Source organism: Melitaea cinxia, chromosome 14, assembly GCF_905220565.1.
Source record: "Melitaea cinxia chromosome 14, ilMelCinx1.1, whole genome shotgun sequence".
NCBI lineage: Eukaryota > Metazoa > Arthropoda > Insecta > Lepidoptera > Nymphalidae > Melitaea > Melitaea cinxia.
In genome coordinates, this window is record NC_059407.1 from 16287855 (window position 1) to 16314030 (window position 26176).

Consider the following 26176-nt stretch of genomic DNA (forward strand, 5'->3'; position numbering starts at 1 on the left):
TTTTAGCGTTGAAAGTAAATGAGGAATATATTAATAGAATTAATGTGAAAAGTGAAATTAATATGGTTTTATTTCGTCCCTAGTGATCTTCACGGATGATTTATTTTTAGCGTTAAAAGTAAACGAGGAATACATTTATAGAATTAATCTGAAAAGTGAAATTATTATGGTTTTAATTTTGCCCTAGTGATCTTCATGGTGTCACTGGTTAGGTTGAGCAGAGAAGACCGGTTCAGCAAACCCAACTGTGAAACATTGACAAAAATGTCTTTATATGTAATCAACCAACCTATCCAAAAGTTGGATAGTGCTAGATCGTTTTAATATATTAGTTATTTTTATTATCAAAATAACACAATAGTATGTATTAATAATAGTTTGTAAATTAGACTCATGGGACAGTGAGGTGCGGTGACCAGTGACGTAGGGAGCTTAACTCACGCCCGGCATACAATACCCTTTTAGTCTCCATCCCCCCATTTTTTTGTTTTGCGGACCATTTGACGCCTCTTTGTAAGTAGCGCCCGAGGCATGATAACCCTTGCCCTCCCCTCGCTACGCCACTGGACCGCACACTGTCGGAAGTGTCTGTCACATTGATGTAAGAATATATTAAGAATTTGAAGTGTTAATTTTTTTCACGACGTTTCAGTACTGTCTTGAATGCCTATATGAAGCTTAAGGTGTTATTGAATATGTATTTTGAAATATTTTTGTCTCGTAACTTGAAAAATATTGCAATAATATAAAGTTGAAAGTGTAGCTTATTCATTAATTTAGTTCGAAGTTAGTGACGTTATCCTTTTCCTGTAGGAGAAAACGGCCCATGCCCATCAGTGGAGTGTCGCAGGCTGAAACGTGATCGTGTGTGGTCGGTGGATCTAAATGGTTAATTTAATTTATTTAAAAAGAACCACCAACAGAATTATATGAAAAAAATATACAATGATGCTTGGGTGTTAAGTATAGACAGTCAATAATTATAACTACCATACCATATACTAATAATAACAACCATAATAATTTATTATGGTTCGAGAGTAGCACAGATGATTTCGCCATTTAATGAAATGGACATAACAAGAAGTGTAGTTTTACATGTCACAGTGTCATGACTATGAAATGCAAAATTGTGTACTTATTTATTATTAGGCCATTGGGGTAAAATATACATAACAACATTAATTATGTTAATAAAAATTTACGCGTGGTACAAAATACTTCAAGTAATGCAAGAATGAACTTTATTTTTATCTCGATTTCAAGGTCGAAACGCACGGTTTTACTTTTTTATATAATGTGCATGAAGGCTATTTTTTTTTTTAATTATATGTTGTTTTCTTTTTCAGGTATGTTCAGCCATTATTTTCCCTCGTATGTCACACCTGTGAGTACTTTAAATACCCATCCCTATTATATATTCACCTATATATTTATGAACAAGTACAAATATATTAGATTTAGATTGACGTCACGCAGCGATTCTGCAACATTCTAAGTTAATAATATAAAATATAATTCTAAGCTAATAATTAATTATATTATTTGTGGATACAAATTAAATAAATTAAGTTTGTTAATTGTATGATGAGAAAATAACAAAAAAGTTATAAATTTTAATTATATGTGTTTTATCGAGGTTGTTTTTATATTCGTTCATTTATTGTTTGTGGTTGATAATATACTTTTAATAATAATGTTTTGATGGCGATGTTATATAAATTATATTAAAAGCCTCACAGTCAACGGGCCCCCACTAGAATTTACTCCTGTGTCGAGGGTCCGGAAAAACAATACACAAGCACAAATGCCCAGACCACGACAAACGTCTGTATGGAAAATAAAAACGTAGGCCATGTGTTGAGATTGAACCTACGACCGTAAGCGCAACAGCCATAAACCAGTGCTGTGACCGCTGCGCCAACGTTTCTTCAATTAAAAGATTCGTCAGGCGTTTTTTGAGTAGTTATACAAAAGAAGATTATTGTATTATATTGATATAAAAATATACCTGTGTGGCTACGGCATTAAAGAATAAAGCTTTCCCGTGGGTGTCGTAAGAGGCGACTAAGGGGTAACACAGTTCCACTACCACCTTTGAACTGGAGCCGACCGTTGGTGGTATAACCATTCAACTGCTGGCTTTGAAATACACATGCCGAAGACGGGCAGCGGAGGCCTATGTCCGGCAGTGGACTGTGATAGGCTGAAATAATGATGATGAATGATGATTGATATAAAAATTTGAAATTTAGCAGCATAAATTCGTTAAGATTATTCAAAAAGGTTACGCGAACAACAGATAATTTTTGTTATGCAATTAGGTTTTTTGCGGGAAAATATTCATACGATTTAAATGTTAAAAATATTCTAGAAGTAAGTAACACAAAGTTTTGTATACATTATAGTATATAGTAAGGACGTAAAGTTACACGATTTAAAAAATTTATCACGATCTCTTTTTTTACTAGACTTCTTGTAGTCAATTTAGAACTTTAATCCTTAAATCTGTGATAGCTAAATTGTTTAGAATTTCAAACTTATTTCCTTTGAAATAAGGTTGAATCTCCCTTTGCCAATATAGATTTACGTTGTCACTTCTCCCGACGAAATACTCAATAGGGATATAAGAGTCAATGATCTCGCTAGCTCTCAAAGAGTCAAGATAGGCGGAATAATGTAGAAAATTCATCAATATGGTCGATGGCATCGTGATACGGAACTGCAGCGAACCGGAACGGACCGGCCGCGTTCCGCGCTCCTCGCTAGAGTGTTGAGTGACTTTGTGGTTTATTAGTTAGTTATTAGTTAATTGCGTGAAGGGTGACTACGGTTTAACATTTTCAACGTAATATTTACATCTCTTTGTGGGTCGTTATCAGTTTGTCAATGTTCCAAGGCAGTTTAATCTATTATAGAAGGTAATTGTTTTCATTATTTGACGAAAATAATTCGCACTGTTAGAAATCCAATAAAAAACACTTAAAAAACATTTAAATAATCTAAATGAGACCCGTAGAAGTTAATCTTATAAATAAAACCAAATAATAAACAAAACGATAAATCGCACCCGCTACATTTGCGGATTGCTTTCAGCCAGAACTCGGCACGAATCAATAGACTCTCACACCGATAGTCCTTTGTACAGACCGGGTGACCGCAGCGATTTGGTAAGAGATGTCCTCATATACTCTGAATTGTAGACACTTAACTGAAACTAAAGTTTATCATCCAGTCAATAGGCAGCAAAGTTAAGGTATAAGACGCTATACAAAGATATACGCGTAATAAACAACTCGGATTCAACAACGATCTACTTTTCTGTACTTAAAATGGCTTTATTTCTTTCTAATGTCAAAATATTTTTTTTAATTGGTATAGGAAAGAAAGTCACTTTTTTAAGTTGAAGCAATGATCTGTTGTATTAATAAGTTCGGTTGCCACGTATGATAAACATTTATATTTCATGCAAATGTTTGTCGAGGTCTGACCATATGTTTCTGGATCTTCAACGACTGATACTATCCTAATTGGAGGCCGTCGAGTGTAGTATATATATTTATATTGTGCGTAGCTGATCTGACGGATAAAATCCTGTGTGGCGAACAATCAAACACGTGAAGTTTAAACAGTCGTTAGTTTTTTCTGAATTTATCGAAATTTCTGTTTAATTTTCTATATTTTTAAATCTTTACGTACCTTCTACATAGTACCTATAAGAAAACTTGAAATAACATTGGTAAAAAGATATTTAATAACTTAGATATTCAGTGTACGATAGCCTTTAAGATACATAGTTATGATATTTTTTTTAGCTCATTCTACTTTATCCTTAGTTATTTAAATTGTCAATTGTTTTTGCTGGTTTTAATTTCCAAGTAATTTTTTTAGTCGTGTCTATGAATACAGTGTCGCTTGTAATTAGAGCAGCAATTACTGTTAGGAACCATTATTTAAATAAATAATCAGTAGCTCGGAGTGTTACAAGGATAAAGCTATTGACACATAATCTATCTCCTTGTAGCCCACAGCCTCGCTCGCCTTGGAAGCGACCAGCGCGACCGGTCGTTGCAACTGCTCCTTATAAAGAGTAAGGATTCAGGGCGATTACGAAATTGTCACTTTTTATGGCTCCGAATTTTATAGGGTGACAAGGAGGTCCATTTGCTTATCTCGGGGATATTTCTTTGAAACCGTGTTAGGTAGATAATTTTAGCAAAATTGTTTCTTTTATGAATGCCATGGCCCTGTCGTTATGATAAAAATTATATCTGTACACATTTATCCTTAATAATTCCGTTACACATAGATAAAGATTCTTATGCCTAGTAGTGGGGTGTGTCAGGCTGAATACGTTCATTAACACAATAGTAAAACAATAAATTCAGTTTTTTAAGACATCATTGTGGCAGATAAACTAGGAAAACCCGTGTATTGAGAACTTAGTGCCTTATCAATCATCGTTGTGTTATAGTCACGGGTCATTTTATTATTTAACAATGATATTAATAGCTTTTGAATTATCATTAAGACAGTTGAGATTTGTTCACAGCGCTCGTAACAGTGTTTGAAACACTGGCAATTCAGAATGACCAAAGGCAAATACGAATAAATCTCGTTTTACGTCAAAGTTTCAGATAACTCTTGTTTTGTCCTTTTTTATATAGTGTAATTACTCGAAAAGTTCATTCGAAGGTTGAAACAGAAAAAAGGTAAAGGAATCTTTGTTTAATCGCTCTCAGGCTTCGGTAATAAAGGACTAGGACAGGAAGAATAGGACACAAGCGGTTACGAGTCGCCGTCGTCTGATGAGTCAGAGCTGTCAACAAAGGACCGAGCTATTTCGGTACGGCTAATTTTGAACTAAATAAACCGAGAAGTTCAATGACCTATGAGGTATATAATTAGTTATAAACAATGTTTGAGTATTAAACTACATGTAACAATATATACATTATAAGTTAGTATTAATTATTATTTATTGTTTCAAACGTTAATATGATACTAATCGTATATATATATATATATATACGATTAGTATCATATTAACGTTAAATATATATATATATATATATTTTTTTTTTTTTTTAATTAACGCGTATTAAACCGTGGGGCACAACTAGTTAAGTATGTTAAAGATGACGAACGAAATTTCCTCGTGTCAAATCATTAGTGGTTTGTAATATTTCACCGAGCCTTCTACACTAAAATAATAATTTATTCGAATGGGGTCCTTAAATATTTATATATGTTAGAAACAAAATAAAGTTAATATTTATCATGTTAGGTGTAGTCCATATAAACAATCGATATTATACGTAGACTTTTGATAATGTGATTCGTATGTATTTTGGAATTATGTGTGTTGTATCGTTGTTATTTTATCACTCAGTCAGTCAGTTCAGCTTATTGTAGTCCAGAGCTGGACATAGGCCTCAACAAGTTCGCGCCTAACATCCCATATAAATTCATATAATCAAATAATTTAATAATTCATATGATTCAATAATATTTTGTAGTAATTTAAATTCTAGACGTACTACATTATAGGCGTGATTTGGATTTTAATACGTGAATGTATAAAAATATATTTGAGTGTTTTACATTCAATTCACACCCGCTCAACGGTCAAGATCATTCGAGGACGTGCAGAGCAATACTCCGCGCGTGATACCTTTTGTTTTGGAGATTTTGTATCAAGAACTTGGCCACGATACCCTACGAGCCCTACTGGTACGAAGACTAATTATTAGACTATTTAGCTGTATTTTTGGAAACATAATTGGCAGATGCTTGATTCCATTGTTATGGTATACTAGCTGACTCGGTAAACGTTGTCTTGCCGCTAAACGCTATTTAAAAATAGGGGTTGGTGGTAGAAGGGTGAATATTTAGGGTTGAATGTATTTTTCAATGCCAAATCATAATAGATAAAGAATAAATAATTTATCTAAAAATTAAAAAAAAAAAAAAAACATTTGGGTCGGACTACCCTTAACATTTAGGGGGATGAAAATAGATGTTGTTCGATTCTCAGACCTACCCAATATGCACACAAAATTTCATAAGAGTCGGTCAAGCCGTTTCGGAGGAGTTTAACTACGAACACCACAACACGAGAATTTTATATATTTAGATTTTCTGTTTCACTCAGAAATGTATTTAAAATAAATTTATTATTATATTATAATTCAAATATTCCAGTATCTACTTATTACTTTTAAATCATTACTGTAGCATTACTAATTAAAGCTCGTAACGTATCGTGACCTACTTCACCTCGCCCCGCAGCGAGCTCTGTCTGAGGAACGCTCTTTGACATTGTAATTGCGAAGTTTTAGGAGGATAGGGAGAATCTTTTGACATTCTGCGACTGTTTAGGATTTTAAAATTAACATGGTTATTTTCATTGCTAAAATTATTTAAAACTGTCTGATAATGTCGAAATATCGAGCGAAACGAAATAAAAATAAAAAACGTGTTAAATATACCGTTTTAAATAACTTTAGCTATTGATCATTGTTGGTGCAGTAGTCACATGATTGACATTTGACCAAGATCGTGGTTTCAATTCTTGCTCATGAAATCGAATCCACAAACCGGTGTTATAGGCGACAACACGCACCATTACAATAGAGCGGTAGTCATATACGTATGTATTTTTCTGGGTTTTTGTGTTTATACAGAATTTGTTTTTGAACTCTCGACGAAAAATTCTAATACTATTAAACTGTCTGATATTGTTGTTATATTTAAATGTCGTTTAACTTTACGGTCACTATCAACACTTTCACTTCTATGTGTTTGAAACTCTCGGTAATTCGGTAACATTACGGACGTCGTGTGGCTACAATACTAAAGAATATAGCCATCCTCTCTCTTCCCGTGGGTGTCGTAAGAGGCGATTAAGGGATGACACAGTTCCGCTACCACCTTGGAACTTAAAAAGCCGACCGGTGGCGGGATAACCACCCAACTGCTGGCTTTGAAATACACAGGCCGAAGACGGGCAGCAGCGTCTTCGGTGCGACAAAGCCAGCACTGCGGTCACCAACCCGCCTGCCCAGCGTGGGCAGGCGGGTTGGTGACAATGGGCAAAACACACGAGTTGACGCTATTTTTGGCGTAAACTTCTGGAGGCCTATGTCCAGCAATGGATTGTATAGGCTGTAATGATGATGATGATGATGACGGACGTCGTGGTCACTGGTGACTACGCAGTCACTAGTTTACGTCCTTTTTTTTCGTTAAACAACTTCAAAAAATGAGGAGTTTTAGTTCTTGATTCGATTTTTTTTTTTATGTGTGTTACCTCGGAACTTTATATTAGGTGGACCGATTTCGATGATTTTTTTAACCGACTTCCAAAAAAGGAGGAGGTTCTCAATTCGACTGTATTTTTTTTTTTTTTTTTTTTTTTTTTATGTATGTTACATCAGAACTTTTGACCGGGTAGACCGATTTCGACAAATTTTGTTTTAATCGAAAGGTAGTGTGTGCCAATTGGTCCCATTTAAATTTATTTGAGATCTAACAACTACTTTTCGAGTTATATCTAATAATGCGTTTTTACTTGACGCTTTTTTCGTCGACCTACGTTGTATTATACCACATAACTTTCTACTGGATGTACCGATTTTGATAATTCTTTTTTTGTTGGCAAGCAGATTACCCTAGTTTGGTACTGTCATAAGGAAACCAGGATCTGATGATGGGATCCCAGAGAAATCGAGGGAAACTCTCGAAAATCCGTAATAACTTTTTACTGGGTATACCGATTTTGATAATTTTTAATTTAATCGAAAGATGATGTTTATCATGTGGTCACATATAAATTTTATCGAGATCTGATAACTACTCTTTGAGTAATCTTTGATAACGCGTAGTTGCTTGACTATTTTTTCGTCGATCTACGTTGTATTACTTGTCGATGTAATTGAAGTCGGTTTTTTTTTCGTTTGCAAGCAAACACAATTATTAATTGAAAGCTGATGCCTGTCATGTGGTCTCATATAAATTTAATCGAGTTATATACGTTGTATTACTTGTCGATGTAATTGAAGTCGGTTTTTTCAATCGTTTACGAGCAAACATAATTATTTTTACACATACAAACCACTCTGTAACGATTCATGGATTCTGAGATTAGATTGAGAATTCGTGGCGTTTACAATAATATCGTAATCTAGTTAAGTAGTTACATATGAATGAAATTATTTATCGTCTTCATCGCGGAGTATTCCGATGTTTACCGAATAAGGTTAGCTTAGGGTTCAGGTCGTAAGGTCATCAAGATATTATAGACATTGGACGCAACGTGTGATGAGTGGATCGTGTTTAATTATGACTCCTGACATATTAAGTGGACATTTTTGGTAGAGCCGTTACGTGATGTTTTAAAGACTAATTGGAACTTATGTACGATTTTATTTTTGTGTTACCCACACATTTCTAAACATTTTTGAATATCATATCAAAAAATGACCGCTCCAGCGGGGATCGAACTCGCGTCTCCGACTGACCGTGTCGGCGCTCTAGCCAATTAAGCTATGGAACGATGTACCCGCTAGATCGAAATTGGAACTTGTAACTAATGAAAATTAGTTGAAACCTGTGTCTGATTCTAAGTAAATAATTTTTTTTCTTGCTATTAATATTTTTGTATATTAAACACAAAGTCAATGTTGTGAATTGTCAGTTCAGCCTATTGCAGTCCACTGCTGGACACAGGCCTCCCATAGTTTGCGCAAGACATCCCGATTTTCCGAATTTTGTTTGTGATTTGTTGGAGCTGTCTAATTGTGACAACAATATCAAATTCAATTTTTTTTTCTGTAACTCTATTTTTCAAATAATAATTTTAAGTGTAATCATATAAAGTAGTCTACTAAACAATGTATGGTATCAAATTCAATTTCCAATTTTTCTATCAAGTCAACGTTTCGAACGGGTCGAGGAGGAGGTCAGGACGTCTCATAGAGCCTATTACATCTCAATTTATGAAATGATTCACGACGCGGTCGAGTGATTCCAGTAATGCCTAGTCACAGGCGGTCTATGGACTTTTGATCTGTATTTGTATAGTAGTCAAAAAATGATATTTAAATTAAAAATACTAGACAAAAGGTAAATAATAATTTAAAAAATACTAATCAATAAAAAAAATACATCTTTTTATTATAAGCAAAATGCTTGATATTTAAAAGAAGATGTGGGCTTTTAAAACAATTTCCCCAGTCACGTGTAAGTAGCTGATGCCATCTGATTTTACAGAAGATCACAGCTAAATAATAATACTTTCAAGCAATGTGACCAGTGACCTGAGAGGGATTGGGGGAAGGGTCGGTAACGCGCTCGCGAAGCTTCTGGCGTTTGAGGCGTCAATAGCAACGGTAATTGCTTACCACCACCTGAGCCATGCTCATGTTTGCCGCCATAGTTCAAGTTACATCTAATAATTCTTATTTACTCGACTATTTTGTCGTCGACCTACGTTGTATTATACCGCATAACTTTTCACTGGGTATACCGATTTTGATGATTCTTGTTTTGAATCGAAAGCCGATGCTCGTCTTGTTGTCACAGTTAAATTTAATCGTGAGCTGATTACTACTTTTTGAGTAATCCCTAATAACGCATATTTACTTGACAATTTTTTCATCTACTAAGTTGAATTACTTGTAGATGTAATTGAAGTCAGTTTTTTTCGCTTGCGAGCAAACACAATTAGTACAGGAGCTTGTAATGTTGTCCAATTTAGGATTACGTCTCGTCCTATCTATGATGCTAGTACCTAATAAGTACCTTTATGATGTCCTTAACTAAATTCGTATAGCCTTCTATGTACTTAGGACATGCTTATGTATTCCCTCTATTACTTTTAGCGCTAATTATTTACATTATATCATGCTAGCTGTGCGTACTGTAGTGTGCCATTCGGTTTTACCCGCGTTCTTTTGAGGGAAAACGAACTAAAATCTATGGCCTATAGCCTTCCTCCGTAATTGGACAATCCGACACAAAAAAAAACTATTCGAATTAGTAGTTCTAGGGATTAGTGCCTTTAAACAAAAACCCTTCAGCTGTATTATATTAGTATAAATTTAGACTTTGATAAGTAACTAAGCCCACGGAATATTTTTTAAACGATAATTTAAAAAAAAACTTAATTCCTTTCTTTCTTAAAGTAGTTACAGAAAAAAAAGGTCTATTGGCGGAAAAAATTGAATTTAAATATTGTTTAAATAGTTGTAAAAAAACTAATGACATTAGAAAAAAAATCATAGTGACATTTACATTTTCGTAGTTTGTGTCACTTCCGTCAAACGCTTTGCATATGAATTATGTAATTTAAAAGAACAGTCTAAGGTGACTTAAAATAAGTGTCATTTATTTATACATTACCGACTAACCCATTGGGATGGTTAGTATAACTGGATCTTGTTCCAGAGATTTGTATTTAAGTTTCCCTTCGAGACTACTCAGATAGTTTTTTTTTTTTTTTTCATTTTTTTAATTGGGTCGGCAAACAAGTATACGTCTCACCTGATGGTAAGCGATTACCGTAGCTTATAGACGCCTGCAACACGAGAAACATCGCAAGCGCATTACCGACCCTATCCCCAGTTCCCCTCGGGAGCGCTGTTTACCTTACTCACCAACAGGAACACAACACTGCTTGAAAACAGTATTATTTAGCTGTGGTCTTCTGTAAGGTCGAGATACTACCCCAGTCGGGCTGCTGCATATTTTGAGCAGGAAATTTCCTGCTGGGTCCTGGGCCAGGTCCAGGCTTTAATTGCTTAAAACAAATTGGATATATTCTTAGTGTGGTGACGTCATTCGTTCATGGATAAGTCCCCGTTGGCCATCAAGGTATAATTACGCGTTAAAATTCGATAAAAATGTTAATTTAACAATTTATTTCTGGAAATGTTCGCTCGGCGTCATCTGTAGGGTAATGATAACGTTATTTGAAATTGCAATTTATATATCACTACGCATGTATTATACATACAAACCTTCCTGTAGAATCACTCTATTTACTAAAGAAAACCGCATCAAAATCCGTTGCGTAGTTTTAAAGATTAAACATACAGACAGCGGGAAGCGACTTTGTTTTATACTATGTAATGATTAGTAAATTAGTAACAAAATGGAATATTCTGGGGTCTTATAAGGTCAGCCTTTAAAAAAAAACACATTTTTCTAGTAAAATGTTTTTTTCCTAACATTTACAATTTAAATGCTCTTTTTTATTTATTTATTTATTTATTTATTTATTTATTTATTTATTTATTTATTTATTTATTTATTTATTTATTTATTTATTTATTTATTTCTTTCTTTATTTATTTATTTATTTATTTATTTATTGGGAGGAACAACAGCTGAGAAATACAATGTACAAAATTATAGAAATAAAAAGCTACCAATAGTTCCCCACTGGTAATCACAGAATATTAAAAAGAAAAACTTACGCTACATATAAGCCTTAGTAACAATAACACGTATAGATTACAAAATGTGGTTAGTAAAATGATGTCAGTAAACAGAGTTAGGTGCAGTCAAACTGTAGAAACAATCACATTAAAACTATGCATATGAAAAATTCTAAAACTACACAATTACTTATTAAAGAAAGAATTACTAATTAGGTCCCTTGCAGCCGCACAGCTAGTGTTAAATAAGTCTAAGTCAATTTTTTTAGAATATGCATTAAACTTACTACCCGCCCGCCAGACAAATGAATTTTGCATATAGTTTGTGGAAACTAGTGGTGTGTGCACTAACGGATTATTACGAAAAAGTTTAGTAGGAACTCCTAAAGAGACTTTGGCTAAAAGATCAGGGCAATCAATTAAGTTACTACTTAATTTTGAAAAGATAGATTAAGTCACTAAGTTCACGTCTTAGTTCAAGTGGGAGAATATGAAATTTTTTGCAAAGTTGCAGATAGTTCTTCGAGTTATATGGTTGATTGGATTTGAAACATATGAATTTAATAAATTTTCATTGTATGTTCTCAAGACGCGCGATGTATGTACCGTACTTGGGATTCCAGACCTCGGAGGCATACTCCAAATGACTCCGGACTAGTGAGCAGTATAATATTTTATAGTTTTGATTTCATTGAAATCCACAGAAGTTCGCATCACGAATCCTAAAGCCTTAGATGCTTTGGTTATGATACTGTTGATGTGAGTATCATACAGAAGCTTAGAATCTAGCATTACTCCAAGGTCCTTAATAGAACTCACTCTCTGAAGTGTTTGACCATTCAAAGTGTAATCGAAGATTAAAGTGTTTCTCTTCCTGGTGTACGTTATAACACTACATTTGGAGGCATTTATTCGTTATTTTACTACAATATAAGTCCTATAGTTTATGTAAAGGTACAGTCGGATATTTGCTAGAGAAGAAGCGGCAATATTCAAAAATTTCTCTATAGAAGGCATCTCGTAACTGATGTACCAATATTATTTTCCACAGTAATTGTATTTACGTATAATGACTTGCTAGTTAAGTCTTTCCCCTTTGGACGAAGGTTTTTTTTTTTTAATAACTACTTATATTTAATATAAGAAACACGTTGCCGATTTGGAGGCTGATATATTTCTGATTCTCACACTGTATATTATTACATTGATGTCTCTTCAAAACAGGTCCAAGAATCAATTAATATCTATGTTTTGTCACGGATTTAGTTCTATGAACTGCCCGGTGGCAATGCAAAGTCAGCGGAACAGTCGCGTACTAATTTAACACAGAGATCTGGGGTGCATGCATAACTAGCTCTACGTAATGTTTGTATTTATGTAAAAAGATAAATCGGATAGTTGAGTACTTGACAGACGATGTCGTAGATATCTTGATTTGTAAATATTTACTAGTATCGCTTGTTATTAGTGAAGTACAGTCACTGCACCAGAGGAATGAAACGTTATCTTACGACTCTAGACGTTTGTGTAAGTGTAAAGAAAATATGATTTTTATTCTAGAACATTAGAACATAACAACGAAAAAACAGATTAAGAAAAAATTAAAAAAAAAAGATTGAATATTAAGCGCCAGTCTCAGCGATTGTGGATAAAGTTTATCCTGCAAATAAGTTACGAATAGAGTTTAATAGTAGCAACGCCATTAGAATCTCCATCTCCTCAATGAGTAGACTACAACTTTAAGATTAACAAATAATATATCATAAACTTTCCGCTGGATACAGTCATCCGTCAAATAGCGTTATCTACAACCGATGAAACAGTCTCTCAGGGTCATAAAAATATATGTTGGTAATGAGTAATATATGGTTACTAGCTGACCCCGCAAACGTTGTTTTGCCATATATTTTATCAACCTTCTCAATCCCCCCCTTATAATTTAGGGGTATAAAAAATAGATGTTGGCCGATTCTCAGACCTACCCGATATGCACACAAAATTTTATACTATTTTATTAACCCTCTTAACCCCCCCCCCTCCTTATAACCTAGGGGTATGAGAAATAGATGTTGTTCGATTCTCAGACCTACCCGATATGCACACGACACGAGAATCGGTCAAGCCGTTTCGGAGGAGTTTAACTACAAACACCGCGACACGAGAATTTTATACTCGTATATTATACGGGGTTTTTGGATGTCGAGCTTTTGAATCTTCTCAGCTGGGTTTATAATTACTTAGATCTAGATTGATTTACAGTATATATGATAGTTTTACATTAACTGTTGTTTTTTATTAATTAGAGTCTATGCTTTGCATAACTACGGTAAATAATTCTTTACAAACGAACTTGACTCTTTTTTTTAAATTGTCGTATAAACTTATCTTTTTCATTTTAACAACGTGTTTAAGATTTCCTCTCACTATCCTACGTCTGCTAGGTGCTAGTAAATAGTTTTTCCACAGCGATAAATTTCGTACAGTTTACCAGCTCGAGTGTATTGTTTCGTAATAAACACTCGCTCTACTTGCGAGTGGATGACCCCGGGGTTAAAATCCGGCGTTAAAAGTACAAACGGCCGCTGAAATATCGCGCAGGATTGCGGGTCAAAGTTTCACATTTGTATCGGAACTATATTTGAGATAAGATAGCGGACATATGTTAATGGTATAACTTGTGCACTTCCACTCTACGTATCTATTTATTTATTTACTAACGACCCGCCCCGGCTTCGCACGGATGCAGTGCTGATACTAAATATACAACAGAATGTTTTTATTTATAGTGTGAATCTAGCTTATATAGGCATGGTTATTAACATAATAACAACAAAATTCAAATATGCGTCGTTAGATTACACGTTGTTACAGAATGTGTTGAGGAAATAAAGGTTCACTGCTCGTTCTCGATAGGTGATAGCATGATAATATGAAGCCTATTTGTTGACCCGACTTCTTAATAATATTCGTGCCTGAAGTAAATCCATGCGGTACTTTTTGAGTTTATCCCGGACATACATATAGACAAACAGACAAAAATTCTAAAAACTATATTTTTGGCTTCGGTATTGATTGTAGATCACACCCCAAGTATTCTTTTAAAAAAATATTCAATGTACAGTTTTGACTTTCCTACCATTTTATTATATGTATAGATTTATTCCTTAATGTTGGTACACCACACACGGAATAATTTAATACAAAATTACTAACCACAGAAACACAGCACTACTTGAAAGCCGTATTATTTAGCTGTGATCTTCTGTATGGTCGAGGTACTTTTTTATTTCCTGCTGAGCCGTAAATCAGACGTTTAAAAAAAAGTTAATATATAGGACACCGTTTAATATTTTCATTTGAATCAATATCCCTATAATGATATTGTAAATACAGATAATATGGTTGTAATAAATATAAATAAAAACAGCCGTAACAGCAGGTTGCCTAACAAGCATGACCCAGATATCGCAGGGTGTACACGCTCGGCTCCGTCGTGTTTTAGTTCACGGGGACAGACGGACAGCGGTAGTATTACATAATGCTGTGTAAAACGATGAAGATGTTCGCTGCAATTGCAAGAAATAAGCACCTGTGACAGCATTTGGATGGTTATCCCGCCATCGGTCGGCTTTATAAGTTCCGAGGTGGTAGTGGAACTGCGTTATCCCTTAGTCGCCTCTTACGACACCCACGGGAAGAGAGGGGGTGGCTATATTCTTTACTGCCGTAACTACACATCAGATTTTTTTTTAATACTTAGCTGTGCCCCGCGATTTCACGCGGGTTATATTGAGGAAAAATAGCTTATAGTCTTCCTCGGTAAAAGGGCTATCCAACACAAAAATAATTTTATTTCGAACCAGTTGTTCCTGAAATTAGCGCAATTAAACAAACGAACAAACTTTTCAGCTTGCTAATATTAGTATAGATGTCTGCTTTAGTTTAAATTCAATTTTTTTTTTTTTGATAAATGTGTTATTATTAAAACTGAAATCTTAAATGAATGGGATGCGTGTGTTGATATTGAAGTTCAAATATTACAAAATTTTATTTAATAGAATAAATAGTATAAAATAATTTATGTTGAGGAATATAACTGGGACGTCCTCTGGCTCGCTGTACCGTCGATCTACGTAAGATTACTGGTGTAGGCTGAATGGGGATTGCGGAAAACTGGAATGTCTGGCGCGAACTTGGGGAGGCGTTTGTCCATGAATAGAATGCAATAGGCTGAACTGACTGACTGACTGTGTTGATAAATATTTGTTTCATGAATTCTTAAAATTTACAGTATTTTAAACTTAATTTTTTTCTATATCACGGTCGGCAAACAAGCGTACGGCTCACTTGATGGTAAGCGATTACCGTAGCTTATAGACGCCTGCAACACCAGAAGCATCGCAAGCGCGACCCCCCAGGAGCTCTGGTCACCTTACTCACCAACAGGAACATAATACTGCTTGAAAACAGTATTATTTAGCTGTGATCTTCTGTAAGGTCGAGGTACTTCCCCAGTCGGGCTGATCCATATTTTGAGCAGGAAATTCCTGCTGTGCCCTCCTACCTCAGTTACAAATTAATATTACCAGATAAATGAAAATTTCTAAAACAAAATACACAACAGTAAAAACTCGTACATAACAACTAATTGAACCATTGAGATACATTGAAGTAGTGGAACTTGGCGACGAAAACATTCCGTCGAGCCAATTTTTATGTACAAGAAAAACTTGGTCCTATATGAGAAAATGTACTTTATTTCATTTTCATACTTCGTTCTTGGTCAGTAGGTTTAGACATTGATGACTTTTAACCGACTTTAAAAAAGGAAATTTTTTTATGAATGTACACTGATTATGCCGAGATTTCTGATCCGATTTACAAATTATTTTAAATTGGAGAACAGTTAATGAAGATATGTACAGTTGGAGTAACAGTTGAATTTCTCGTCGGTTTTTTTAGAAGATCTGCATTCTGAATTCTGCGGGAACTTCATTCATTCGTTTGTTGTAAAATATTTTTTCATGTAAATCGTATAAACAGAGTGTTCGAGTCTTAACTGCGTTCCTTTAAATGTGGGGTTCTGTAGGTGTAATAGATCACACGAACGTATAAAAAAAACCTAGCCCCTTTTTTAAATTTCACTTTGTCTTAATATACGAGTTACTCTAGCAACGTACTTCTGCATAACAGTTCCATAATACTATTTCTCTTAGCCGTAAAAAACGTTGATAAAGTAAAATATCATTACTAACTGAAAATTACAATTAAACTAAAGATTCGGATATGGAAACGAATTCTGTTTATCGTAGGATGTTTTTCATTATAGGCGTGTTTACGTGATCACGAAAGGTCATCAACGTGTCCATCAAATTAACTCGTTTTTTTTTTTATATATATCACTAGGCCGGCAAATAAGCGTACGGCTCACCTGATGGTAAGAGATTACCGTAGCTTATAGACGCCTGCAACACCAGAGGCATCGCAAGCGCGTTGCCGACCCAATCCCCAATCCCCAATCCCCCCAGGAGCTCTGGTCACCTTACTCACCAACAGGAACACAATACTTTAAACACAACACTGCTTGAAAACAGTATTATTTAGCTGTGATCTTCTGTAAGGTCGAGGTACTTCCCCAGTCGGGCTGCTTTCCTGCTGTGCCCTACCTCATATAAAGCCCTCAGCTAAATTAAGCTTGTCTTTTTAAACAGTCAAATTTAAAAACGAGCTAGGAATGTTTTTGTTCACGGAACGTTATCTATAACACTTAAAGAACCCCTCATTTGAAGGAACGCAGTTATGAGTCGAACACTCTTTATATTAGTAACTATATATTTTGTAATATTTATAGTACAAGTAGTTAATTAAAAATACAGCTGGTGGTCTCGTCGCTTTGTAGCGATCATTTCAACATAAACATGGGGGACGAAAAATTGTTAGTTGACAGAGGGTAGGTCTAGTTAATAATGAGCGAAGCTTATTCATTAAACATACGAAAATCAAATTTATTAATTTAAATATGTAAAGTAGGCTATAATATATACAGTGCACTGTTTCTTGCACTCCATATCATATTGCGTGCCCTTTCATTGTTAAATAAATAAATACATAAGAATATACTCATATAATAATACGCTATGATTTTCACATTCTTCCTCTATATCTAGAAAGAGGCCTATGCCCAGCAGTGGAATGTTAAAGGCTGAATCGATCTTCACATCGCACGCTCGCTTCAGCCTATCGCAGTGCTGGACGTAGGCGTCCCCAAGCTCGCGCCAGACATCCTGTGACCTTACGTAGATCATCGGTCCAGCGTGCCGAGTCTTCACGTGCTTGACTTGATTTATAAAATTCGTTTTAGTTTCAGATGAAGAATGACTCAACTCGTACTCTAACAGTGAGCAAACCCCCAGTAGGTACGTTCGGTAATGACGCAGTAGTAAGCGTGTCGTGTCTTTTAAAACCCCCCTAATGCCATTACCCTAATCATTACCTCGGTACACGGGACTTACCTTTAAAATTGTGAATCACCGTCGTTTGTAGATTTTTAACAGATATGACGCTTAAATTATGATACCATTCGTGTTTTATTAATCTATTTGCTAATATGTCGGTAGCTAGTAATCAATTATTCCCCTGTGGACATAGGTTTTTTTTAATAACTACTTAATTAAACTTAAGAAATAAAATGAGAAATATGTTGCCGATTTGGAGGCTGGTATGTTTCTGATCCTCACACATTATATTATTACATTAATGTCTCTTCAAAACAAGTCCAAAAATCAATTAATATCTATGTTTTGTCTCTCGGATTTAGTTCTATGAACTGCCCGGTTAATAGAAAAAAAAATTATAAATCAACTAAAAATTAAAAATCAAGCAGAGATTGTCGTCGACTGTGCAAACTCGAATCCTCAAATATTTCGGACATGTTGTTCGAAATGAACAATCTATAGAGCGATTCCTTATCCTAGAGCAGGTAGAGGGCAAGCGGTCACGCGGTCGATCACCTACGCGTTGGATAGACCTCATCAAAGCTGCGACACAGACCTCCATAGTCCAGAGTTCTCGAGACGCTGAAAACCGCATCAAGTGGAGGCGTATAGCGGGGTCTGCTTTAGCCAATGAATCATCATCAACCACAATCACTCTGTCAAGAGTGAACGACTTATAAGAACTGCCCGGAGGCAATGCAAAGTCAGTGGAACAGTTGCGTACTAATTTAACAGAGACCCGGGGTGCATGCATAACTAGGTACTCCCGTGGGAATAATTCGCACTAAATAGGTATAATAATAATCACTTTACATAATTACAAAAAAGATTTGAAATTAAACAAAAAATTTACCGGCCGTCAATCTTGTTGACGTTGTTTCAAAATTAATATCGTCGTATTTATAATTTTAATAATTAATTAATTTACAAAATTAAAGCAACAATAAATTTTTAGTTGTTGTCGCCGGTAGAGCAAGCAATTATCTATAAAATGGTATATAATTTATGTGGAGTAATTGTGAGGTTTTTTCTAAAAAGGGAGTCAAACATCTTAACCGTAGCGTATTAATATATGTATATGATATTGATCTACACAAATACTTACCAATTAAATTCAACTCTGAAACTAAAACAAAGATACACGTGCAGAGTTTGTCATGAATAATGTTAAAATGTTTAATCAAATTTGAATGTTTCTTTAGCTTGATATCCATTTATGTAAAATGTGTCGATATACTGAATATTTATCGAGGAAGCGGCGATATATTGTTATGCGATGAACCTGAAGCACCTTCGATTTGACCCCAGAATACGGTTCTAGAAGTATTGTCTGGTATATTCATGAAGTGTCTGGCTGTGTAACTAAACTGGAGGTAATTCTTTTACGTCCAGACTTAAAGGTTACACGTATGTTAATTTTGACTTCGAAATAAGGAGTTCTATTTGTTTTTCACGTGTTTTTGTGTCTGTGTATTTTCCTGGATGTACCCATTTTCTGGTTCCTTTTTGATCGAAAGCTGGTGCTTACCATGTGCTCCCTTTTAAATATGATCGAAATCGTAAAGTACCTACCTACATTTTGAATTACGCCTAAAAATGCCTATTTATTCGACAGTTTTTTCGTCTACCTTCTACGTTATATGGTAATGTATGTAATGTATGGTTATTATTGGTCGATGTAATTAAAATCGCTTTTTTTTCGACTGCAAGCAAAGACAATTATAAATGATCACTTCACTCTCAGTATCCTTAAGTGTCAGTATTATTGAGCGTCAGCGCTAGTTGTCACACACGATTTCACTCTACTGTTTTTCATACTATGGGCCCTATATCGATTCATAACAAGTAACCTTCATAAATTAACTCTCATTTCTCATGATTGCGCCATAACTTGAAAACAGTCGGTGAAATCTCACCGCTTTTCCTTTTTTGTTTTCAAGTTTCCTAATACTTTGTGAAAGGTTCTTATGAAATGAAAAATTAAGGAAATTGTGTAGAAAATTAGAATATTGGTGAAGAGAACAACATCAGTCGGTCGGGTAGTATCTATATTAATATTATAGTGCTGAAGAGTGTTTGTTTGTTTGTTGTGAACGCCGTAAAGATGTATATATAAGTTTTGTATAGTCCATTTACCAAGGTAGACTATAGATTATATAATATTTTAATACGTTTTTCTTCAAATTAACGCAGGTGAAACCGTGGAGCACAGCTAGTCTAATATAAAATGATTAAGTAAAAAAATAATTCATCGAGACGATCCATTACAAATTGAATGGGCACATTAAGTGTCATGATCTGCGTAAAATTTTGCCGACCCCATAACACACCTACCATTGCAAAAAAAAAGCATTGGAATAGGCTACCTATTATTCTTTAGTCACCTAGAGTAGAGCTAGCGTGTCACTAATAGGTGGCGAATGCTGGCGCGACCCCATCTCGCCCCACCCAGGCGGACGACTGCTCACACGTGGCGGTTTTTAGTCAGTAGGAGTCTGACATAACCTTCTGGCGCCCCCGCGCTGGAGGGTATCCATGATGGATTTTTCCCACGTAAAAAAAATGTCACTAACATGTATTGCTTACTCTTATTTACTTTTTTTAAAACTTTAAAAAAAGGAGGTAGATCTCAATTTTTTGTCTGTGACCTCAGAACTTTGTGCTTCTCTCTCCCTCTCTTCGATTTTCATATTTTTTTTATATTTAGGTAACTAGTGCTTGCCATGAGGCTTAAATTTAATTGAGATCTGACGACTACTTTTAGAGTGATCATTAATAATGACTAATTTTTCGACTACCTACGTTGTCGTTGTAAATTGACGTTGGTTTTTATTTTTCGTTTGCGAACAAACACAATACATATTTTTGCATTGCATTTGCATTGTATTGCTTCCAACAAGTATTTGTTATATTTTTAATTATTTTTATTTGATTATTTTAAATAATCATTACTGTAGCATTACGAATTAAACCTTGTAACGTATCGTGACCTACTTCACCTCGCCCCGCAGCGAGCTCTGTCGGAGGAAGGCTCTTTGACATTGTAATTGCGAAGTTTTTGGAGATATATCTTTTGACATTCTACGACTTTTGGGCAACTGTAGCGCTGGCTATTGCGAGTTCTCCTTAAGCTTCTGCAGTCTTACCAACTTTTCTACAATAGAATTATTTGCATGTCTACCAAGCAAAACTTCTAATTAACTCTTTTCTCCTTTTTCAGGTATGTCCTGCTATTATTTTCATTCGTGTGCTGAACTTGTAAGTACTAAAAATAAAGACTGACGAATCATGATGATGGATGAGAATAACTGACGGTTGCAGTCGCGGGTTTGATCTTCGCTCACAGCAAATGTTTATATAGTATATACGAATGTATGTCTTTTATAGATGCGTGTCGTAGTCTGGGCGCTTTAGTTGATTTTATAATATACAAGCGACCCGCCCCGGTTTCGAACGGGTGCAATGCTGATACTAAATCTATACAAATAAATAAAATTAGAGTGTTTGTTTGTACTATTAAAATAATCGCTTTTTACTAAATGTATATGGTTGTATACACGGTACATATACCAAAATAACATTTTTTACAATTTTTGTCTGTTCGTTCGTCTGTCTGTCTGTCAGTTTGTTCCTGCTAATCTCTGATACGGCTGGAGCGATATTGACGGAACTTTCACTGGTAGACAGCTGATATAAGAAGGAGTAACTTGGCTACTTTTATTTTAAAAATTTATTTATTTTATAATTCTACGAACTATAAAACAAATTTTTCTTTTGTTAAATTCCACGCGGACAAAGTCGCGGGCACAGCTAGTATAAAATATAAAATAAATATTTGCAATGTAAGCGTAAAAAAAAATGTGTTTATTTACGACATCACATTAGAAACCTCTAAAACTATCAGTGTTCCTCTACTATGTTATTCACGTATTATACATATAAATCATGAATCATACTATTACTATTTACTATAGTAAAAACGCACTGCCGTTGCCGAGTTGCGTTGCTTCTGGTGTTGCAGTCGCCTATAAGCTACAGTAATCCCTTACCATCGGGTGAACTTTACGCTTGTTTGCCGACCTAGTTATATAAAAATATATCAAAAAAATCCCATATACCTATGAATAGTATTCAGCATAATTTTTGACGGACATACGCGTGACTGTTCTACTTCGAGGTATACATGTTTAAAACATTCTAAGTTTCGGTCCCTGCTCGTCAATCTGACTTTTAAATATTGTCTTTTCTCTCAAACTTGAAAAAACAGACTTTAATTATATCGATAAGACAACGTAGATAGTCGAAGAAACAATCAATGAGATGCGCATTAATAGGAATAATTCAAAATGTACTCGTCGGATCTTGATCAAGTTTAAATGGAACCACATAACAAATCAAAAGCTAGAGCTTTTGATTTACATATGTCATCAAATTCGATCTATCCAGTAAAAAAATATGGGATAACATAAGTACGAAAAAAAAGTACAGTCGAACCTTTTTCTTTTCGTGAAGCCCGTCAAAAAGATGGAAGCTTTATGCTTGGCAGTCTTTAATTTTTTTTTATCGTATTTTAAAAAAGGAACACTCTCAATTAGATTGTTTTTTTTTATTCCGTTTAAAAGTTATGTTACCGCATAACTTTTGATTCGGTTGACCGACTTCGGTGATTATTTTTTTTAATCGAAAGGTGGTGCTTGTCGTGCGGTTCCATTTAAATTTCACTTTTTGAGTAAAAATCTTTTAAAAATCTTTTATAACGCGTATTTACTTGTCGATATTAATTGAAGTCGGTTTTTTTGTTTGCGAGCAAGACACTATTATTGTCTTGCGGTGTTGAAACCTTTTTATTTCATTTTAAAAATGATTGCACATACACTTACACTAAATAAAAAATATATATTTAAAAACATTTTTTTATTTACAAATTTTTTAACAGCAATAATATCGTACTAAGTACTTTGACCTTTATTTCTTCACGTTTTTTATTTGTGAAAATTATTGTAAAATTATTTTTTTTTAAATATAAATACGATCTTATAGTCACGATAATTAAAATCCTAGTCAGGGATATATTGCTACCGATCGCCTTCAGAGCTATCGTCGTTAAAAATTTCTCATTTAAAGTTTTGTAATGAGACTTAAAGCTCTCCTTATCTTTTATGTTTAAACATGTTTAACATGTACATGTTTGTTTTTATATAGGTACATGTTATTGTTTTACCGAAGTATCGATTATTTATCTATATATTAATACGTGAAGCAAAAAGTGTAAACCTTCCATGTTACGAAAAGTGCGCGGACGGAGGAGAATTGAAATTTCACATACTTATAGTTTATAGGTACAAAGAAGGAGTGCTGAATACCAATATTTTATTTAAATTATACATAAAAAGTGTGTACATTAAATCAATAAAAAAAAAATTACACACCATTTATTTGGTACACACACGCATATAAACTCTTTTGTTTATTGTTAGTCTATGGTAAAATTATAGTCTAATTTCGACCACTAAGCGACCACTAATCCATATAAAAAAATTATTATTTTTATTTATCTTTATGAAAAAACTAATAAAACAAACATACTCTGTATCGCCATAAATTAAATTTATTAAATAAATCAATTAGTTTAACAACTCGGTCGTTTGTTCCTAAGGTCTGTGTTTTAGATAATATATTTTTTATACAACTAGGTCGTCAAACAAGTGTATGGATCACCTGATGGTAAGCGATTACCGTAGCTTATAGACGTCTGCAACAACTAGTGGCATCGCAAGCGCATTGCATAGGGGATAGGGTATTATCCCCTATTTCCTCCAGGAGCTTTGGTCACCTTTCTCACCAACAGGAACACAACACTTCTTGAAAGTAGTATTATTTAGCTGTGATCTTCTGTAAGGTCGAGGTACTACTCCAGGCGGGCTGCTCCATATTTTGAGTAGGAAATTTCCTAACCAGAGTCAGGTGAACTGTACGCTTGTTTCCCGACCTAGTTATATATATATATATATAAAACTCACGCAAAAACTACAAAACTGTTTGACAATTGGTATGTAGAAACTTGAAGATCCAGACTACCACAGGCTTATTTTTATCCCGACTTTCTCACGGGATAGGGAACTACGTGAATAAAAACGCGCGGCGTGGCTAACGGCGTAACATTTTTTTAAGTAACTGCGAAGTTCTTGACGAATTTTCTCTGCATAGTCTACGTTACGAATCGGTGATAATAGTAATAATAATTTTTTTATTGGACCAAATATAAAACAATTTCATGGTGGTCGCTTCACTTTTAACAATAATTAAGTAATTATAATTTTTATTTGTAAAATGAGTAATTTTTTTAATTCTATTTTTAGTTTTTTTTTCTCGTGTAATCAATATCGATAAACGTGGGACTTACCGAATGCATTATTTTTTTTAGCAAACATTGATCATCCGATGGCCCGCTTCCGACTTTATCGACAAAAAATTTCTTACTTTATCTCCTTATCGGCCATTATCAAGGCGATTGACGTTTCTCGACCGAGTTATTTAGATTTGTATTTTTTGTATATGTACACGTGGATATACGATTCAACCTGTACATAGGTCTCTTTCTTTATGTAGGGCAAGGGTTAATCCACCACGCTAATATTTTGTGTGATGAGTGAGTTTGGCCTTGTGTAATGTTACAATGTTGCATTAACAAAATAGTTTGAGTAAATGATTTTGTTTCGATGACTGTGTGTATGTCCTTATCTTGAATTATGTCAGTCTTGTGGCCAAGGGTTCAGAAACACATAAAGCACAAGCAACAACATAAATGACGATAAAAATCTGTATGGCTTATACGAGTGTTTATGCACGGAAATCAAATTCGCGATCACTCGAAAATAGTCTTGAAGACTTTGAATAACATAACACTTGACGACATAACTAGGCGTATTGTTAAATGTCGTATCTACTTCAATGGGCTAGGTGTATCATCGATTACCCTTTCAATTATTTGAATTTAACATATTTGCTAAAACTATTATTACTAGTCCAGTCGCCCAGTGGTCGAAATTCGACCCTAATTAATTACCCGACTGCCAAGGAAGGGTTATGTTTTTCGCGCGTATCTTGTATGTATGTATGTATGTATGTTTGTATGTAATATTCTTTACTACCTCATATTTCCAGAACCACTGAACGGATTTACATAATTGAGGTATCGTTAGGTTCGTCTTAGCTGTCCAAGCCATGTCGGAGGCATGAAATTGAAGGATAAATCAAATCGTTCTCTCTTTGTGCATGTCTCCGACTGCATGATATCTACGACGTTGCATAAGGTTTCGAAGGACTACCGTATTAATATATTTTAAATGTACAGCACAAAATGTTTGATATTGTTTCTATTTATTTCGCTGACTTTGTGTGCATATTGAATTTTTATCTTGTTCCAGTTTTTTCAGTTGATTTTCTATTAGTTGTTCTTCACGCAGGCGAGTTTTTTTTTTTTTTAATTATTATTTTATTTAAATTATTAGTTTGAACTTTGAACATTATAACAAGGTTCAGTTGTCAAAGACTACTACTACTTACTTCTATAATAATAAACAAAAGAGTATATATACGTATATATCAAATACATGGTAGTGTGTGTAATGTTTTTTTTCTATGTTAATTTAATGTATTTTTATGCATAATAAAAAAAAATTGCATTCTGCACTCCTCTATATAAACTATAAGTGTGTGAAATTTCGTACTCCTCCGTCTTTAAAAATGTTCATAAAAAGGTGTACAAAGTTTTTGCTTCACGTATGAATATATAGATATTTATATTTATATGTATGTAGATAAGCGATATCCCTAATGAAAGGTGTCACGCATATCAAGGCCTCTTGTTACGAGATTCAAATATCGTCATATGAAGTAAATGTTGTGAAATTACATATTTATATGACGTCTGGTATAAACTTGTAGGCAGACGACCGACGTTAGTATGTTTTAAATTGTATCGTGACCTCGTGCTGTGGTTGTACCGTATAGTAGATATTTTTTCCAGTTTTGATTTTACGAGCTTAATATATAAATGTTTATTTAATCTTTATAAAAATTACAAATGTATTTATAAATACATCTATAGTTTCCTATAGTTCAACACCAATAATAATAAAAAACGCCATTGGTATACAAAACGACCCCCGATAGCATATATATGGGCCCTGGAACACGCACAAACATACATAACTGTATCAAAATTATATGTACGAGTAT